Genomic DNA, 20,881 nt, shown 5'->3' with positions numbered 1-20,881 from the left:
AACCCACTATATATATAAAAAAAATAAAAGGTCAATTGTGCAAAAGGTCAATAAGGACCATTAAAATTCGACCAATTAGGTCATTCGGTCAATTGTATTCGGTCAATTTGGGTAATACCTACCAAAAGGCCTTTGGTGCTATGTGTCTGAGAAGGGGGCAGAGTTAGTGTAGACAATGGGAGCTCCACGCATTTGTGGAAGGGTTCAACCATCTTGTTTTTCTCTGTCCATCTATTTCCTTTCTGTCATCTCTGTGTCCTTTAGCACAAATCACTGTAAGTGTGATGGAAGAGGGCAAGAACCCCTTCTCACAAGGGCTGGGATTGGTGCCCTTAATGCAGGTTGGCTTTTGTCCACTCCGATTGCCTAAAAATTTGGGGTCTCCCACTCCTTTTTATATTCAATTTTGGACATAAGGAAGAATTCGTTTGGACCTCATTTAGGAAAGTTTGACCTTTTCAAAGCAATCAGACATTGAGGTGAAGGAGTACTCCAAAGAAGAGGCAAGCTCTGCCCCCTATCCACTCCCAGCACAAAATGCAGGTGACTCTTGCTGCGGACAGAGGTCTGCCATTCTGCGGAAAATCTCCCTAGGATGGGAGAACAGAGAATGAAAGGTCTCACCATGTCCAAGAGCCTTGCAGTGGGTTTCACAGCATGCTGAGAGCCAGAGCAGCCAGGATCCCTGTTTTTACAGTTGAACCCCCTTGTGATACCATTCAACACCGCCAGGCCGATGGGAACCACCAGTGCTGCCTTTGGCACTTAATCAACTTCAAACGCCATAGCGTGCCAGCAGAGTCTTGTCACCTGTCCAGCTCAAGCACCAGAGCACTGCACACTGAATCGCAGCAGCAGACACATCATCAAACCAGCATTGCTGCTTGACTCAAAACACGGGGTCATTCATCAACCGGAACCAGTAGTATTCATCATCTTAATAGACGCTTGATCGTTGAAACGCTCCTGGTGATTCCTACGATCTGCACTGCTTGATGTTGCTTCTGAACCACATGGAGCACTAGCTGGAGCCCGACTCATCGCTGACTCGCCACCTGGATGAAAGTGACCGAGCACCTCTGGGCCCTATTCGACCTGCACGCTCAAATGCTCGAAGCTCAGCTCGACATTGTCAAACTGCCAAGCATTGCTATAAGGTACGTTTAAGAGGCCATGCTCCGCATGTCCACTTTTGGGACCCTAGGGACTGGATAAGTCCCCTTTTCACCTTCTTTCTCCAAGAACATATACTTTTCAAACCCTTTACTGCATTTCTTGCCTGTTTATCCTTACTGGTGAAAACCCAGAATGCCGCACCCTTACATTCTGCTTTTCTCTGTCTTTCTGAATCAGTGGTAGAATGAACGGCATGCTAGGATGTGCGCACACAGCTCTTGCCAAGGCTCAACTCTGCACTCTTCTGAAATGCCTGTGACACACAGATGTCAGTGATATGTGTGTCTTTCTTAATTAACTTATCCTTCTTCATTCCCTTTGCCATTGCAGAATTGTGTATCATACACCGTTCCACGCACTTCACAACACCACAACAACGAAACAAACCACACCTAGTCTCACCCAACAACACACGGCGGCTACCAACTGAAAAACACACCTACTATCAGTGAACGGTGCCCCCAAACTGAAGCTGCCAACAGCACATCACAGCTCTCTTGCTCGTTTTTCCCCGCCCAGTCCTACTAACTTACCTGCCTCCCTACTTGGATTGCAGGAGTCGAACAGCAGTCCACAGTGGTTTTGTAAATTGTAATGGTTATTTATAACGCACTTAATAGCCAGAGGTTTCTAAGCGCGGACCCGGGAACGAACCTGTGTTACTCAGGATCGTCTTGCTTCTAAGGTGAGCGTGTTGCCCCTGAGCTATCCTCCCGAGATAACACATGGAAACATTGGGGTAGCCATTCCAGTCATGCAGATAGAGCCAAGGGATGGCCCTGTCTTTGCTGCTTCCTCTGGATCACATGGCTCCTTTGTCAGGGATCCTGAGAGTGTGTGGGTGGTGGATGGGTTTGTGGTTAGAGAGAGAGAGATCGGAGCCTCACTGCAAGAGGCAAAGCCATCTGCCTCCTCAGGCTTCACATGAGTGGTGAAGCGGCGGCTCCTCATTGCACTTAAGTTTGTGATCCTTGTTGGACTGTATTTAATGGGCTGGAAAATTGCCTTCATATCAGGCGTAAGAATAGCTCTGACTGCGCGCAAACGTGCACATTTTGGAATCGTGGCAAAAATGTGCACTTTCAAATTAATCAGCCAAGAAGAATTATTTTATGCAGTGAACGCTAAGCGCTGAATAGTTTTTGCGGCCCTGGTATGCAGAATAAAAAATAGACCTAACTTTCACTGGCCCTCTCGATAAGAAACGTGCTACGAACCCGGCCTTTCGGGAACTCTTCGTAGCCTTTCTGAGTGGGTGTATTGGCGTGTTTTCCTTAACCTTAATTCTGATGACCATTGGAAGATCGCCTATTCCTTCTTCCGTTGCGCCAGTGGCTGCTTTTTCAACCTGCTGCCAGCTGGAGACTGTCGGTGTATGATTATTTCTGACATACTCTGAATGCATTTATTAAAGTGTTTTCATACCACCTAAAGTTCACATTTTGAAGTTCTTGACTGTCTTGTGGTTGGCGTCTAGACTTGCATTGTCTGCCGCCCAGGAACACCTGATTGGCTGATGAGTTATTGTGATCCGCGGAGTGTTCTCTCATTTTTGGGATCTGTTCCCTTGACAAGGCTTGGGGTGGGGCAGATCGTTCTGACCAGGGGTGGGAGGGTGGTGTGGGGGTGTCACTATTCTTCGTGTTGCCCTGAATGCCTTTAGACATAGGAGAATTGCCAGTCCAAGCAGGAGGCAATGTGGGATCACTCCGAGCCTCTTCGATGTACGTTACCACGATCCTCCTACCAGTTCAGTCTGGAAACTGTGCAAATGCATTGTAGAGAGTAGAATAGACACCTTGGTACACACGCAAATGGCCCTGAACAAACAGCCACACATGTCCAGGTCCACAGGCAGAGAAGCTGGTGGAAAAACATGAACTCTCATGTGGTGGTGGGACTTTGATCTTCAATGTAGGGATATTGCATGCACATAAGAGACCCCTAGCATTGCAGCTGGAAGCACAAGCTGTCCTTTTAATTAGTTGTATCACAGGACTCTTATCAAGCAGGATTAAAAAGAGCTGCTCACTTCCCCCGACCTGAAATCTAACCACTTGCATTTGAAGGCAATTGGCGCTTTGAAACGCAAATCTGTTGCATAAAGCACCTTACAAATGATCAATAAAATAAAAATCGACTTGCTTATTGTTTACCAAAATCGTAGCTGATTCTGTTTAGTTATGAAAGCGACAGTCTAGGTTCAAGTCAAGGCTGTACTGCTTAGGGCACCAATACCAGAGGGAAGCAATAGTGAGTCCAGTTTGTTCTACAATTTGCTAACCGTGTTGCGAAGACAGGGGGAGGGGTGGTCAATTGTCGCAGTGCCTGAAAGGGGATGCACCCTTACACTGGGCCTCACAAGAAGATTGTTTTCAAACTCCAAATCTGGCTATCATTTGTGGGCCATGCAAGGCATTCTATTGGGTCATCCCTAGGAGGGACTACGGTAAGGTGGCATACTCCTTTTAAGAGTATTGTTAATGTGATTTGTTTATTACACTTGCAACCAATAGTGTGTTGCATGGAGATCTGTCTTCTCGCTGCTTTGGACATTTTTTTCTGTTTTCACCCAGTGTCTTAGTTTCGTTTGCCTTTGGTAAAGAGCTGCACCTGTGAACTCTCCATAGCTGTTGATATGTTCCTTACTAGCTGAATATATGGTCTGTAAATCAAAGCGCAATAGAGACATGCCATTGGTATGTCTACCTACTGGATCCCAAGCCACTAACCTTAAGGTCCTATTCATGCGTAGGGGATCCACCAGAACGCTTATGGGACCACTGTGGGAAGATAAATCACAACTAATTAATGCACACATGATTAACATATTGAAATGATTTTAAGAACCAGATTAGAAGTAATTAACATCACACATTATATTATTTTGTGAAGGATTAGAAAGTGATAAGCTCCACAAACCATCATTTTTCTGCCTTTGCCAGATGCAAGAATCTGAGTCTGCCTTCCAAACCTGAATCCGAACCTAGTAAATTCAGGATGCTTATTCAATTGCACTTTTCATTTATTCCATTTCTAATGCAAAAAAAAGGAAAGTTAATAAGATGTTCCTGTGAGGAATTCGAACATCCGCACAGTGAGTGTACACTCGCCTGGGATTTTTGAAATTTTCAATGAAATTGAACGATGGTAGATCAACCGCTGGAAAATGTGTGGGGCTAATCTGCACACATTTTCCTATGCTCATAGCATGCATACACATAGACCCATGTACTCTGGGTGGACACAGCCTACAGGTGCGGTCCCACCTGTCATATTTATTAGTAATATGACAGCCAAGAGTACATCATGGCATCTCAGAAGGCAAAGCCTTCCTCCTGCCATGGCCAGCCTAATTAATTAACAAAGGCTCCCTGGATCTGCCCTGCCCTTTGTTAGCAGCTGGAGGCAGCTTCTCATACTAATCAGAGATAATTCAAACACTCCCATGGGGTGCCTGGTCGCAGGACTAACAAAGTACAGGAAAACCCCGACAATCTTTGATATGCACTGTGTCAACCTGAAGCCAGCTCCTGCCTCTCAGTATCAAGGGAAGTGACCTGTCATGTCTGGGACAGATGTTTACAGTAGTTATACCCACTGGGTGACAACATTGAGAAGGTATGAGTATGTGGTTTGACGGCAACCGAAAGTCTGGTCTCGCTGCAGCTTCAAGGGAGACCTGCTGCTTTAATCAGGAAACACCGAGAGATCAATTAACCAGAGAGACCCGTTGACACACAACAAACAGGAAGATGGCTGGGACTTAGTATTATATGTTTTCACCCCTTTACCTTTCTGATGCAAAGCACTCTGGTTAATGCCTCATGCATACAGGAGATTTTGGTGGGGAGCCAGGAGAGGTTCAATAAGGTAGACTTAACCTACACCAATCACTGTGGCCCATTTGGCTTTTAGAGTAGACTTTGCAAGGAGTAACAAGAAGAACTCATTTGGACTCTGGCTGAATGGTGCAGTCTGCCTCACAGCTTCAGTCAGTGAAGGAAGGCCAGGATTTCCAAAGAGGGAGCAAGATCCCTCCTCTAACCATCTCCAAGGGAACAGAGGGAGATACTGAATCCAGAGGACACTCCAGCAGCTCCAGAACCGGTACCCAGCCAGCACACATAGTGCCCAGCTAGGCTCTGCAGCAAGTTTCCTCGGTGGGAAGTGCAAGCTAGTCTCTGAACCAGACCAAGGACAATGCCATTGCCTGCAACACTCTCCTCAGCTTTGGGCCGTCCGCCTTAAAGGACGACACAAGTCCAGTGAAGAAGCTAGAAGGAGTGCATCAAGAAGCATCAACCAGCGTCTGCCTTAAAGGACATTTTTGAGCCAGTCGAGCTGCAACCGACTGCACCACTGACTGTTGTCACGGCGCAGTTGCTAATGTCGACCAGTGCTTCAGACCCACAAACCAGCACTGAGACAACGATTCCTGACCCCAAGCCGCTGTGTAGGCCAGCCTGCAGCCATTCGTCCAGCCTTCCTTGCTGAGCTCCCTGCTCCCTGATACCCACAACTATCTCCCATCTTGAACACTGTCGCAGGAGCTGCAAAGCTCCCTGAAACTGACTCGACCCTGTCAAGAACCAAGAACTTCTACAAGCACAAGGTACATTGTGGTTCTGCCCCCTGGTCCTTCCCCGAAGGCCCCTAGTGACATTTTACGACCCATTGCTCCCTTTGTGCTGAAGCCAAGTATCCTTGAATTATTATGATGACTACCCTCCTGTCAGTATCCAGAGTGCATCCTTTTTCCTTCTTGAAACTGTCTGTCCTCTGCATCCCTTTACAGGGTGGGTTGTATTTTGCAGTGTGCTAGAACTGTCTGTTGTGATAATAATAAAGTAGATATTTTTATACAACCTTGACTGGACAGTCCCTATTATCATTGGGTAATAATAACCAACGATCCACGACTTTTTGGAGATAAGCCTGCCGTTCCGTCCACGTTACCAAAATTGAACATAGAGGTTTATAATTTGCTTGTGTTTGCAATCTGTTCAGATCCCGTCTGGTGTACTAGAGGTGATGGGCTGATTGATGGTTTAGAAACCAATATTCATCCCTGGACCACTGGTGCCACGGAAGTCTATTTGTCACAGTTCCCCCTAGACATTAGAAAAGTAATAACATACCTATAAATAACTGCATGAAGGAAACAATAACACAGTCTAAACACATTCGAGATAAGGACATAATTCCGAAAATATAGAGAATGGACAGTCGGATTCCACCAACAATCAAATTATTTTAAAAGGGCCCGAGAATCTTCACAATATACACATTGGAATTTTTCCAGAATAATGAACTCTTTTTTCCTTTTTCTTGACACGCTTTGTTTTCTTGTATTACTGGATCAATAACTCTACACATCATTGGTGTATAGAGATTGCACATACACTGTAACAAGCGATGGATATCAATTTGTGGATACAACATGAAGGTAAACTATAACGAGGGAGATGATTGGAGGAAGGAACTCAAGGTGGGATAAAAGTATGGTACATCCATCAAGACTGGAAGCATCCAACATTACCTCAATATCCAAGGAACAGCATCCTGTGGCGTGGGCCCCATCCCTGGGGTATCTGAGGAGAAAATAAATCATCGTCAACACAAAGCTGGCTAGAACAAGCAGAACAAAACACGAGCATGGATTCATTCATGGACTGATGATTTAGGAACCTACTTATAGACTCAATGGCGGATTACCACTGCTTGGCACATTCTCCTCCACATCAACTTTACATAACACACCCACATCCAACAGAGGCCCCCTTCTACTGTGGGAACATACATAATAATGCTGAGAGAACATTCCTAAAAGTGACCCACACATGGCCCACAAATATTTCCAAGTCACATTTTGAGGTGCAAACCAGCCTCCCACACCCAATGCACCACCATACCCACCAATGCACCGCGTGCCTCTCCCGCTACATCAAGAGTAGTTTCAACTATTTATATTTCAAGAGAAGGACTGGTGGAAATAGAAACAAGTTTAACATGCCTCATTCACCCGCGGGGCCTGCCAGGCCACAGTAGGGCAGTGGGGCATGTAATAGGGCCCTCTAGTGGGTGGCAGCACCATGCCCACCCATGCAGGGAACTGGAAATGCACCCCTTGGCGACCTCATACTTCCCTGGATGAATCTGAAGGGAAGTGCTGACTGTTTGTGGGACACCAAAACACTGAAATTTCGGGTGATTTGGTGTATTCCCGAACATGTTTGCCCGGGTTTAATTCGTAACTGGGTGTATTTGATCAGCAGAGGCACACTAACAGGACATCCATCAATTTCAGGAAGTATGACTGTGGCTCAGTACTTACTTTTTCCATAAATGAAGAAGCAGTCAGACATCATATACACAGCACCATCTACTGTAGATCAGGTGCTCTCCCAAACATCGCTGAACATGGAGCTGGCGTAACATATCAAGGCAAGGGGTCGAGCAGGGCAGTCAGCCTTGCAGATATTGCCAGGAACCCATAGGGCTCTTACCAAGTGAAATGTGGAGACTGCAATGGGGATGGGACGCGTGGGGAACTTGCATCAAACTAAACCCCCATTTATTTATGAACAGCACAGCGAAAGATTGCAATCATTCTGTCACATACATGATGTGTGAAATGAGTGGAGGAAGCACCACATGCTGGCTTGGGATGGGGAAGCAGGAAGGTATTCCATTCTAGAGCAATATTATTATGAGAGGAGAAACTACAGCTTATTAATTCTTCTACAAAGGCAACAAGGAATGAAGGAAAATGCGTGTTTGGGGGTTGTGTAAATGCAGTCAGCTAAGACCCACGAGAGCATGGGCAATACGTTTTGCCTTTTTCTGTGAGGTATTTGCTACAGCTGACCTAACAGAGTGGTAAACAGGGATTGTGAACAGCACCATAAAAGGTATTGTGGCATAATAGATGGTTAGGGTACTATTGGCGCGTTAGAGCCCCCACTACCGAGTAGTTGACTGTCATACAAGTTAGTCGTCCTGAGCCAAATGAGAGGGCCTCTAATGAGGATAAAGGTCACCTGGCATACAATCGAGCCTGCTGGTAAGGTCTCTGACATTATGAGTGCTTATGCAGGGGGAAGAGGGCAGAGGTTCGGGAAGGATGCATGCACTTAACTGCGCTAAAGCATATACTCAAAGAGCTCTTTCCTGATCTGGGATCGAGCCGTATTTGAAGAGATGTGTTGTTCAAAAGACCAAAAGACAGGGGGCTAGGAGGGTGGGGGTGGCGGGGCGGATTAAGAAAGGGAGCTTTTCTGATCTTAGGCAGGATTTAGTCTCCTGAGTTTACGTTTTCCACAATTTCCCATAGTTTGGACATAATGGGTGTCTCTGTCTGCAGGGCTTTGCGTGTGGCACAGCATGCTTTGGGAATGATAGCTTGCAGTAAGAGCTAGTTAAGTGGGATCAGAGTTTCTTGACATAGGCAGGTTTACATTGCTCTTTGAACATCCATAAGGCTGCATGAGGTCCAGTTGTGTTAAAATTAGGACTTGGATAGTGGAGTCTCCGAAGTCCAGCTCGATCTGGAAAACAGAGAGAGAGCTGGGACCACTCTGTCTCCACTTTCTTTGTATTGGGAGTCTTTAAGAGATGCTGGCAGATGTAGATACCAGGGAATCTGGGGGCAGATGAAAGAAGAGGACCTTCTCCCCCAGAGTTTATGGCTATGAGCAAGAATTAAATGTGTGGGTTTATATTAATGAATGTCTGCGGGGTTACGTGTCGGGTCGAATATGGGTGATGTGGAGTGCCTTGTTGGTTAAGAGGACCACCATGTATTCTATACAGAGTTTGAAATTAATTGGGAAAGGATAGATGCCTGAAGCACCCTGTGATGGGCCAGGAGCATGACCAGGAGTGTCACATTTACACAAAGTGGTGTAGTTTGCAACAACATGTGAGCATGGCTAAGCGCAATTTACCTTGGCTACCAGTCGCACAAAGGATGCGCCATTAACTTGCTACTCTTACCTTCAAAAGTTTAAATGGATTGGACCCCAGATATTTGACGAAAGGCCTGAAATTGGCCCCTATCAGGAGGGTTTGTCGCTTGAATTAACTTTAAATTCTTACTGTTCCATGATACAATCTGAAGAAATACGGTGGAATCAGTTGTTTCTGGTTGGCTGCTCAGACCTGTAATGAGCGTCCTCTTTAAGTTAGATCTATCCTACTCTTGCCCTGTTTCAGGAAGACCATGAAGGCCCTCTTTTTTCATGAGGAGTAGATTAGCCTTTTTGATTGCATTTTTGCCATCTGTCTCCTCTATCTGAATTAATGTGTTGTCTGTTTGTCCTTTGTTTTTATGTGCGCCCTGAGGCCTGCCGGTGCGTTGGTGCATTATAAGCAACAAATTAAAGTAAAGTTTGGCCTATTTTGAACTTTGTTGTAAGAAAGAGTTGTGCAAGAATGAGCCGGGGATATAGAGTGGAGCCTTGTGATCAACAGTGTCAAAGGATCCTGAGAGTTCAAGGTGGACCAGGAGGCACCTTTGCTGACAATAGGTAGGGGGCCATCCACAATGATCTGTCTGTTTCTGAGATTCTGCAGAGTCTGACTCCAGGTTAGTATGAATGTCCCGGGTTATGTCTGTTTATGAATGTGCGCCGATCTTTGGCAGACTCCTTTTCTAGGACGTTCAAAAGGAAGAGGGATGATGGCTATTAGTTGGCGAGGTCCTCCAGATAAAGGCTGAGCAGTAGAATTTGGCCAGTTGGTAGGAGAAAGTTCCCAATGAGACGAAGACAATGGGGGGTGACTATGGTTGTGAGGAACTCATTTGCAATTGTTTTAATGATTGTAGAGAGTAGGGCATACTGGTCAAGGGGGGTTCTTTAGGAATTGGCAGGATGGTACTGATGTCTGTGCATCTTACAGAGTGAAAAGAGGTCCACTTGGGTATAATTCATGATGGGAATAGAAACGGGTTCGGTTGTGGCAATTAATGTGAAGTGCTGTTGAATTGTACTGATCGTTTTGAGAAGAAAGTATTAGAGGAATGGATTTTTCAATCAAATATAGACGAGGATCTGTTAGCGGTCTTGATGCACTTTCTAAAACCCTTGAAATGCTCTTTTTTCAATTTTAGTTTCAGAGGGGGGGGGGTTTTGGAAGTAGTTGTCATTGATGCTGGGGATTTCTTTACTTCATGCCTTTTATATTAGTTCAAATCGTGTATTTCTGTCTCTGGTTTTGCTTCATTCGGCTCCTGCATGTGCCCGGGTGCTGATGATTTGAGCAGGATACTTTTTAAAGTGGGCGGTACAGGCCATTTATTGTATTTGGTGTTTGGCGCCACATGAAGAAGGCACCGCTTCAAAGTGCCAATGGCAGAAGAGAATTGGGAGAGTTCCGGGATGGTGATCCCAGGGTGTGGGGGAATTCTCCACCCACCCCAAACCAGTACACACAATTCTCTTTCATTTAATAAAGTTCCTTTTATGAATCGGGGACCCCCAATTTAATAAAATTGATTCCTTACAGCTTACCTTCCTTTTTGGGACAAGAAACACACATGGTTACACCGAAGGTATATTTATTAACCAAATGCAAAATAGTTGAAACAGATTACAGATAAACACATTGGGCCTCATTACAAGTCCGGAAAGTCAGGCGCCAGAAAAGGTAAATCCCCATTCCCATTTGAGTCCCAACAGTGATGGTGCTTCCATGTAAGTCTGCAAGTGGGTGTCGTCCCACCCGGCATGTCAGACCTGGCAGGCATGATGGCAGCCGCTTGCAGACTCGGAGTGTGCCGGTCCGGTAACATCGGTGCCGGTAAGCCTACCAGCACCGTTGTTACCGGACCAGGACACTTGTAATGAGGCCCATTGTTTTTTCATAAAAGGCCAATAATAATATATAATGAACACACTAGTCACTTCTGTATTCAGTGCTACAGTTGTGGAAATAGAGACTTTAATAACATACACTTCACCATAGGTATCAATGCATTTAATTCACCCTGAGCACACATGCACCATAGATTGAGTCCAGGGGGAATCTGTGAAAAACAACAAATTAGTTCAAAGCTTTCTAAGCTTCTTGAGCGCCTTGCCTACTCTCAACTCTCATCCTTTGTCACTACTTCCTCTCTCCTTCATCCCTTCCAATCTGGCTTCTGTCCCAAACATTCCACTGAAACTGCTCTCACCTCTATCCTTAACTCACTCCTCTCTGCTCGACATGCCAAGCAATCCTCTATCCTTATTCTCCTTGATCTCTCCGCAGCTTTTGACACTGTCGATCATCCACTCCTGCTCCACACTCTTTCCTCCTTTGGGTTTCGAAGGCCCTGTTCTAAAATGGCTATCCTCTTACCTCTCCTCCCGTTCCTTTGCTGTATCATGGGGAGGCCAGACCTCTCCTTCCTTCCCTCTCATTTACGGTGTTCCTCAAGGCTCTGTACTTGGTCCTTTCCTCTTCTCTTTTTACACCTCCCTCATTGCCCCTGTTATCTCCTCGTTTGGCATCTCCCACCATTTCTATGCTGACGATACTCAACTCTTCCTCTCTTTCTCCTCCTTCTCACCTGATATCCACCTTAAGCTCTCCTTCTGCCTCATTGCTATCAAGATTTGGATGTCCTCCCGCTTTCTCTCTCTTAACACCGATAAAACCGAAGTCCTTTTCTTCCCCTCTAATTCTCTTCCCCCTCTCTCTCATCCCCCTTTCATTCACTTTCCTCCCTTCAATCTCCCTATCTCCCCCAAGCTCTTAATCTAGGCGTTCTCTTTGATTCCTCTCTCACCTTCTCGCAACACATTTCACTCACCTCCCGCACCTGCCGATACCACCTCTACAATATTCACAAAATCCGTCCCTCCCTCACATTCCACGGCACCAAACTCCTAATTTCCTCTCTCAACTTTTCCCACCTCTTCTACTGCTCTTCTCTAATCTTTGGACTTCCCGCATCTCAGCTTGCCCCTCTTAAATCCCTATATCACTCTGCTGTTCGTACCCTTTGTCTCCTTACCTCCTGTGACTCCATCTCTTCCTCACTCTCTCACCTTGGCTGGCTACCTTTCCACTTAAAGCTAAAATGTTACTTTCTATGCCTTGTCTTCAAATCCCTCCATGGTCTTGCTCCTCCTTATCTCTCCTCCCTTCTCTCCCTCTACTCTCCCACCCGTTCCCTTAGTTCCGCTGACCATTTCCTTCTCACTGTACCTCCATCCCCCTGCGCTTCCTCCCGTTTCCGCTCCTTCCAACTCCTTGCACCTCTGCACTGGAACTTGCTGCCTCTCACAATCCACTCTACCACGACCTTCACCTCATTTCGCACTTCCCTTACATCCCTCCTCCTCCATTCTCCTCCTTGAAAACTCCCCCTCTGCCCTCTCTACTTCCCCTCCCCCGTTCCCTTCATCTGATGCCTCTCTGCCCTCTCCTACTCCTCTCTCTCTCTCCCTTCCATTTTCCCTCGTCCAATCCATCTCCTACCCCCCACACCTATTCACACTCACCTCCCCCCTTCAGTTAATTGCTCTTTGCACTGTTTTGTTGAATGATTCAAGATGTACATTTTTGCTCCCAATGTTATTTGTTGTTGTTATTCTGTATTATGTTGTTCCATTGTACAGCGCCTTGGTGTAAAGCGCTCTATAAATCAATCAATCAATCAATCAATCAATCAATCAATCAAAAATATCCCTGCATATCCAATTCTCACTACTTTATCACCATTACTCAATATACATGTACAGATTTCAACAGAATTTTAAAACCTCAGTTACAACAACTACTAGACCTTCATGTGTGGTTTATAGAAAGGAAAGTATGTTCAACGGATATGCAGGCTACATTCCCTTCTGGTATGTTTCTATTTAATTATCGGGTAGAAGTATACCTTTCTCACTTTCAATGTTAAACTGTGAGAGAATAGGTAACGAACAATCACCCTCTCTCTTTTATTTCAAACAACGTAACTTTAACAAGAGTATTCTACTCAATGGTATACCCAGAAATTACTTCAATTAAAGTCTTCACACCTTTTCCCGCATTCCCTCTCTCACTCTGGCTGCCCACCCTGTGCCCTCTATCTGCACCTTTCTGTGAGGCTAAGAACCTTGGTGTCATCTTTGACTCCACCATTTCCTTCTCTCCTCACATCTCTGACGTCTCTAAGAAGTCACACTATCAGCTGCACCTGGTATTCTTCCTTTTCTCACTTTCCCTCAGAAGCTCTCAGCACTTATGAGCCACATACCTGACAGCACTTAGAAGCTCCTTGGCAAACCCCCTTCCCTCTCCTGGCACTTAATTTCCCCCCTGCACTTGCATGTTCTGAATAACACAAGGCCTAGTAAGATAATTGTTTTGTACTCCTTCTGTCTTCCCTTCCTTGTCTCTTTGTACCGAGAACCACTTGTGTACAGTTTAAGATAATTGTTTTGTACTCCTTCTGTCTTCCCTTCCTTGTCTCTTTGTGCCGAGAACCACTTGTGTACAGTTGTGTTATAAATGACTCATCCTAACATTTCACAAGCATACAGTAAGATGTCCATTTAACTCCCGGATAATTCTTGCATGCTAGATTTCTTCGTACAGAGAAAGAATGAAGGGATCTCACTGTAGCCACACCATGGACCTAGTCTATCAATTATATATGTTTTTCCAGAGGCACATACCCTTCTGAAACTTTCCCTAACTTCTCGGGATGCACAATCAGTGTATGTATTCCCACCCCTCAGTACTAACAAAGAACATGGCCAGGATTCAATAAAATTTCCCTTCATAGTCTCACTCTGCCCGGAATTGTTTCCCCTGTAGAACATACTCACATATGAATTTAGTTTGGTTGAATTACAGACAGGTGGGCACCCTCTTAAGGACTGGTTCAATTCTCCCCCTCAAGGAACATGAAGCACGATGGGATCATCTTTCCTCAACAGCCTGTTTGCTATTTCTTCCACAGAATTAGGCTTGGGACTTTCACTCCTGCTACGCCTCGCTTACAGCCTCTGCTAATGATCCATGAATGGGTCCAAAAGGAGAGCAATCTATTCTTACTCCTTCCTGTTGTTGTCCATTCTTTTTTCTCTCCATCAGTCAGCGAGTGAGCGAATAAGTCTGTCAGTGTCTCTCCTTTTGAGTGAGTGTGTGTTGAATCTTATATAGAACAGTAACTCCACCTTTTTGAGGTATGTATACTTTCTCCAATCTAATTGGTCACTGTATGTGATCGGACAGTGTTCCAAAAGGGACATCCCAATAGACATACCCCTCCACAGTCATTGGGCATATTAAGGAACTCAGAAGTCAGATGGGAGTAATTTATAAACCCAGTTTCCCTCCCATTTAATGTGATCTCATTTCAGGGATTTCTTGCATTAAATATTACCACCTTCTCATATAATGAATTCTACCCATATTAGCGCTTTACTAATTTAATCACCATATTCCTCTCTCTGACACAAATCAATGGATGGGATTCTCATTATAATAGCACAAATAATCACTGAGTTATAGATTATTTTATTTAACTCACTTCTACATTCATATTCAACTTATTTTCCCATCTCTAAATGACAGGTTCATCCCTGGGGACACTATGACATCATTCACTAGCATGCCTCAATTCTTTGTGACAAAATACTTTCAAAACCTAGAGGTGTATTCCTAGAAGTTTGGTTCCAGAGATATAAGTGATTCAAACACTTCAATATATTAAAAAATAATTATTTTTCATTTATACAAATATATTGCATTAGAATTGCAATTCTTCTGACTAGATGCAAAGACTAGGAACATGGTATTTATTTTCTTTTGAGTCTGGGCTGGAAATCTGCTTTAGTTGACTCAGGTCTGGCTCATGTGGTATTTATGGATCTGGACCTGACAGATGTAAACACCTTTGGAATTTGAACACCTGTGGTTTTATGGTTTTGATTCTGTCTCCTCTTGAGAAGTTTCCAGGCCTGTAGCCCTGTCAAGTGTTAAATTCCTTCATTAAGGAAGGGCTGTGAGGTGACCAGATTTGAACCGAGCAGGACCACATATTCCTCTGAATGTAAATTATTTGTTTACACTATTCACCCATAAAATACACACAGGACAAGTGATAAAACGCCACACTTAAACTTTATAGCACGGCCAGGCTTCAACGACTTTATTAGCTTGGGAAAGGAGATTATCTGCCCTCCCATCCTGTATGCTGGGGGTTGGAGTCTTTGTGAGCTGAAAGTATCCCCATATGTCAGAATTCAATTCCGGCTCAATTTAAAGTTGGTTTCAGTCACAAATGCAGCTTTAAATGTGCATATTTAGATACAACATCACAGTTCAGATTGCATTGGCTAATCAAACTCCTATAAACAATCCATATTGTCAACCTCTTTAGGTTTTCTAATCCTGGCTTTTTATTTCTGCTAAAGAAAATCAACATACACAGCAGCAGAAAAGGCAAATCTGTTTTTCTTTCTATAACTCGAAATTGCTGCTCTTTCTTTCCTCAGATTAAGCAGTTGCCCTTTTTAATAAAAGTTGCAGGTTATTTTCTGGTGTTTGAGATGTCCTTTTCAGACCTTGCCAATTACGGTTTTGAGAGTCTGCAAACAAAACATTGCATATTTTAGTTTGGGTGTGCGTTTCAAAGTGTTGTGCACAGTCTGCATCCGCCATGTTGTCTTTTAAGTTAGCACTTTTATTCAATGGAGATTTCTTTACAGGTTGCTGGCTTGAGTCACAGTCAGATCTCGCAGCTGAATTCCAGGGCCAGTGATACAACAAGACAACATTCAGGCCATCAGGTTCGATGCAAAACATTAGACTCAGATGAAAGTGTCAACGGCATGTGACCTGGGATGGAATGTATATTCACCATTTACAAGACTCAATGGGCAACAGGGGAAGCAGGTGAATCTGAGAACATCATTCAACACTGTGGGGTGGTGATAGCTCTTAGAAGAATGCGACCATGTTTGGTTTCCAGGTTTTGGCCGATGGTGTCTTGTACGGTATTTGTGTCAGATAGAGGTGTGATGGTGTATGCCAGATCCTCATGGTCTTTGAAGGAAGGTTAAAGTTAAAGGGTTTTTACAGAGCGTGAGAGCTGTTTAGTGTCTTAGGGTTGGATGATTTGTACTGTGAAGTTTTTGAGTCATGTGTTGTGAATGAAATGGCATAGTGATATGATCATTCAAAAGTTCCCATTGTTTGGTTATTGAGGGTAGGGAGATATCAAATTATTAGTTTCAGTAAATTGATTTTGCTGTGTTTGATCAGTGGTGTGTCCTGTATTGAGCAGATTAAGTAAGGCCACCGCCATTCTCGTGGTGTGGGAGTCACCTGTAAGGTTGAAGTGTGAAAGTATTACGTTCAATCCTTCGACTCTCTTTAGGAAGTAAATGTACGCGCAAAGAAAATGTGTGCGTTTTCCCCATTGGACGTAAGTATATGTCCTAAGTTTGGTCTAGTGCGGGACATTTGTGTATCCCCAATTTGGAGGATCTAACCCAAAGCAGGTTATTTTGGCTGTGGGAATCTAGGCCCTCAAGGGAGTTGGCAGCAAAAAGGTTAAGCGTGGATGAAGCACAGAGTTCATGGGGTTAGAGATAACACCATCAATGAGACTTTGGGGAATTCTGGTGTCTTGTAGATGAGATAGATAGCGTGGGGCTGTGTGGGTATGAAGTGGGAGTGCCATGAGAGGACCAGAGAGACATTTATGCTTGCTGTTACTAATAGGGTGTATCGAGTAATAAGTTTGTGAAGGATGGCAGGCCATATCCAGTTTGATGTGTGTGATTGAAGCAGTATAGGGTTTCTCATTTGGCATAAATTGCTAGAAGCTGGGTGTGCAGATGGGTACCTGTCAAGTTTCATTGATGAAGAGGGCAACAAGGCTGTGCAGAGCGATGGCTCTAAAATGTCAGCAAACCAACATTTAATGAGCATATGACTAAGGTTTCAGTCTTTCCCTTGCCCAGTCTCAGCCCAAAGGTCCACATCCAAGATTTGATGTTACTGAGGCAAAGACCAAGAGTAGAAGATGGGTCTCTGTTATGGACCAGGATTTGAGCATCGGGAGCTCATTGTTTACCCTCATTAAACATTGACACAAGCTACTAATGGCTACTCAAGGACCCAATCCTAATATTACATTAACAAAGCATTGATTTAATTCGTTTTTCATGAATTCCCTACTTCATGAATGTAGCACTAGTTCAGCTAATGTGAGCATAAGAAACGGAGTTGGTATACACCAGAAGCAGGATACATCAGGGCTAAGTCAGGCAATGTTATCATTCTGGTGGGGGAGGGGCAAGGGCAGTACAAACTCTTATTGTTTAGAGAGTCATGAACAGCAGTGTTTTGTTGCTGTCTATGTACAATGGCATAAAGTTGCAATGCTTGTTTCTTTTGGGTTACCATTAAGTGATCGTGAGATTCCTTACACACCACCACTTTCGAGTGTCTGCAAAACATTGCATATTTTAGTTTGGTGTGTGTTTCCCAACTGCTGTGCGCAGGCTGCAGCCCCCATCTTGTCTTTTAAGTCAGCACTTTTATTCAAAGGAGATTTCTTTACAGGTTGATGGCTAAATTCACAGTCAGACCTCGCAGCTGCATTCCAGGGCCAGTGATACAACAAGACACATTCAGGGCCATCAGGCTCGATGTAAAACATTAGACTCAGATGAAAGTATCAACGGCATATGACGTGGGTTGGAATGTATATTCACCATTTACTAGACTCTCTGGGCAACAGGGGAAGCAGGGGGCTTTGACAATATCATTCAACACTGTTGGGTGGTGATAGCTCTGAGAAGAATAGGACCATGATTGGTTTGCCTCTCAGTGGCATTGATATAGGATTCCTTGTCCCTCTGACTGGCAATTTTATAGGATTCCTTGTCCGTCTCACTGGCATTGTAAGAAAATTACTTCTCCCACTGCATTAAATAGAGAGGACATTCCTTGGCCCTCTGACAGGCAATTATATAGGATTCCTTGTCCGTCTCACTGGTATTGAAAGAAAATTACTTGTCCCACTGCATTAAATAGAGAGGACATTCCTTGGCCCTCTGACAGGCACTGAGAGAGAATTCCATATCTTTCTTGCTGACATTGAGAGAGGATTCCTTCTCCCTGTCACATTTACTGAGCGGGGATTGAGAGAGTATTCCTTGTCCCTCTCACTGGCACTGAAATAGGATTCTGTGTCCTGCTCACTGGCATTGAGAAAGGATTCCTTGTCACTCTCACTGACATTAAGAGAGGATTAGTTGTCCCCCGAGCTGGCACTGGGGAGAGAATTCCATGTCTTTCCCACTGACATTTAGAGAGGAATACATGTCCCTATCACTTTCACAGAGAGAGGATTGAGAGAGGATTCAATGTCCCTCTCACTGGCACTGAGAGAGGATCCCCTGTCCTGCTCAATGGCATCGAGAGAGGTTTCCTTGTCCCTCCCACTGGCACTGAGAGTGAATCCCCTGTCCTGCTCAATGGCATCGAGAGAGTATTCCTTGTCCCTCCCACTGGCACTGAGAGCGGATCCCTTGTCCTGCTCAATGGCATTGAGAGAGGATTCCTTGTCCCTCCCACTGGTGCTGAGAGCGGATCCCCTGTCCTGCTCAATGGCATTGAGAGAGGATTCCTTGTCCCTCCCACTGCCGCTGAGAGCGGATCCCCTGTCCTGCTCAATGGCATTGAGAGAGGATTCCTTGTCCCTCCCACTGGCGCTGAGGGTGGATCCCCTGTCCTGCTCACTGGCACTGAGGGAGGATCCCCTCTCCTGATCACTGGCATTAAGAGAGGATTTGTTGTCCCCCGAGCTGGCACTGAGAGAGAATTCCTTGTCCCTCTCACTTGCATTGAGAGAGAGTGTTCCTTATCCTGTTAACTGGCATTAAGCAATCATTATGTGCTCCGTTATCTGGCACTGAGAGAGGATTCCCTGTGCCTCTACCTGAAATTGAGAGAGAAGATTCCCTTGTTCCACTCACTGAAATAGGGAGTGGACTCATGGTCCTGTCCACTGGCACAGAGAGAGTTGGAGGTTATCTGGTCATTCTTATGGCATCAAGAAAGGACTCTTTTAACCTTTCATTAGTTGCAGGTTTTTGGATTTATCCAAAAATAATATTGAGATGGGTAAAATAAGCAACTGTAAATGTCTATGGAACCCTTATCAGGAGCACATTAATTCACTCTGTAATAATATCCAAATGCTGTACCGAATGTATGGCATGTTATGGCATTACAATCCTTCAAAATAGATGTGAACTCACTGTGGCTGATCCAAACTGAATTAGAAATACACCACTTAATCTATCTCATTAGAGGACATTTTAATCTATATCAATTAAATGGTACTTACTCCACAAATAAGACATATATATACAAGATGTTGGCTGTTCTCATTTGTATGTGCTTCAATTCTGCATCTCTCATTGTCGCTAACAAGTAGATCCAGCTTTGAATCTGTCTCAATGATTCACAGTATGTTATTTTCAGATTTAAGCAACCCTCTGGACCCCCCAAATACTCCAAAGCTCAGGATTCCTGACAGCAATATGGACATTTAATCTGCTTCAGTAGCTCTTCGGCTAGTGGTGATGCAGTCAAAAGATTCCCTCTCCAGCTCACTCTCAGAGTCAATAACTTGGAATCACTATTGATGGTGACCTGTCCTTTCCTTAGGACCAAACTCCCAAAAAGCAAGGACCTTAGTACCAGCTTGTTCTTCTGCACAAGACCAATTCCTGTATCCAAACCTGAGACTTCAGAAGTGTTGTTCAATCCCTCAACTTCTCCCACCTGGACAGTGGCAATACTCTTCTATGATAGGCCGAGCCACCACCCCAGCCCTGCTAAAATTTTCTGCACCCTGCATGATCAAATGCTTGAATACATTTGGCAGCATCACACCCATTATCAAGGAACTGCATTGGCTACCCTTGCAAGACTACATCACCTTCAGCACAACCGGCATTGCTTTCAAGCAGTGACAAATAAGGCTACTCCTTCCTGTTAAAAACCTCACCATCTCCAGGGTCCAATGCAACACAAGAAGCCAGGATATTGCTAGGCTGCAAAGCAAGACATGAAAGATGAAATGAGACAAGTAGGCCTACTTGTGCTATGCACTGGTACTCAGGAAAAACATACTTTCGCACAGCAGGAGGGTTCCCTCTTATTTCATCAAGGGACTGAAGACTCATCTTCAAAGAACATATTAGCAGATTAATATGTCATTTGACTCTAAAAGGGGAACCCTTGCAGGTATGGTGGTTAGTCCCCTTTGCTTAGACCTAATATTGTGATTGCCTTCCATTGCAGCCTATTTGCTTTGATCCATTATTCTGTGTATTTATTATTTTATCAAGTTCCGTTTACAGTACCGGGTTCTCCGGGCCGAGGCATGTGTTTGGGTGCTATTTTTCCACTTGTACTTGCATCCTTGCCATCTCATTTTATATATATTTATAGTATTCTCTTTTGTTCCATATTTTTATTTGTTTTATCTGTTCCTTCTAGCGTGCAACAGCGACTGGAGGTTGCCTGGCCTTCAACTTGCCTCGGGGTGTCGTCCCGGCTGGCTTGTCTTTCTTTTATTTCTACACTGCAATCAATGCACAGCAGTCTCTCTTTCAGGGCTGTTCGCCAGGGCTTCAGACGATTGACCATGGCCTGGCTCTTTAGTCAGTCAACCTGGCTGCCGGACACG

At 44.6% G+C, this 20,881-nt stretch overlaps 1 protein-coding gene across 3 annotated transcripts in view; it reads right to left on the bottom strand.

The window, feature by feature from the left end:
* The window catches only part of KCNJ6 (potassium inwardly rectifying channel subfamily J member 6), a 1,845,462-nt gene that overhangs the window by 1,459,371 nt on the left and 365,210 nt on the right, over positions 1-20,881 (bottom strand). For all 3 annotated transcript variants that reach the window (XR_011283450.1, XM_069636081.1, XM_069636080.1), the window contains exon 2: positions 6,719-6,770. The gene's annotated coding sequence lies outside the window, so the exon portion shown is untranslated. The remainder of the gene's footprint in view (positions 1-6,718; positions 6,771-20,881) is intronic.

The sequence above is a fragment of the Ambystoma mexicanum genome, chromosome 7p (assembly GCF_040938575.1).
Source record: "Ambystoma mexicanum isolate Mex_15411 chromosome 7p, UKY_AmexF1_1, whole genome shotgun sequence".
NCBI lineage: Eukaryota > Metazoa > Chordata > Amphibia > Caudata > Ambystomatidae > Ambystoma > Ambystoma mexicanum.
Note: the sequence above shows the minus strand (reverse complement) of the source record. Positions and strands in the feature narration are given on the sequence as shown.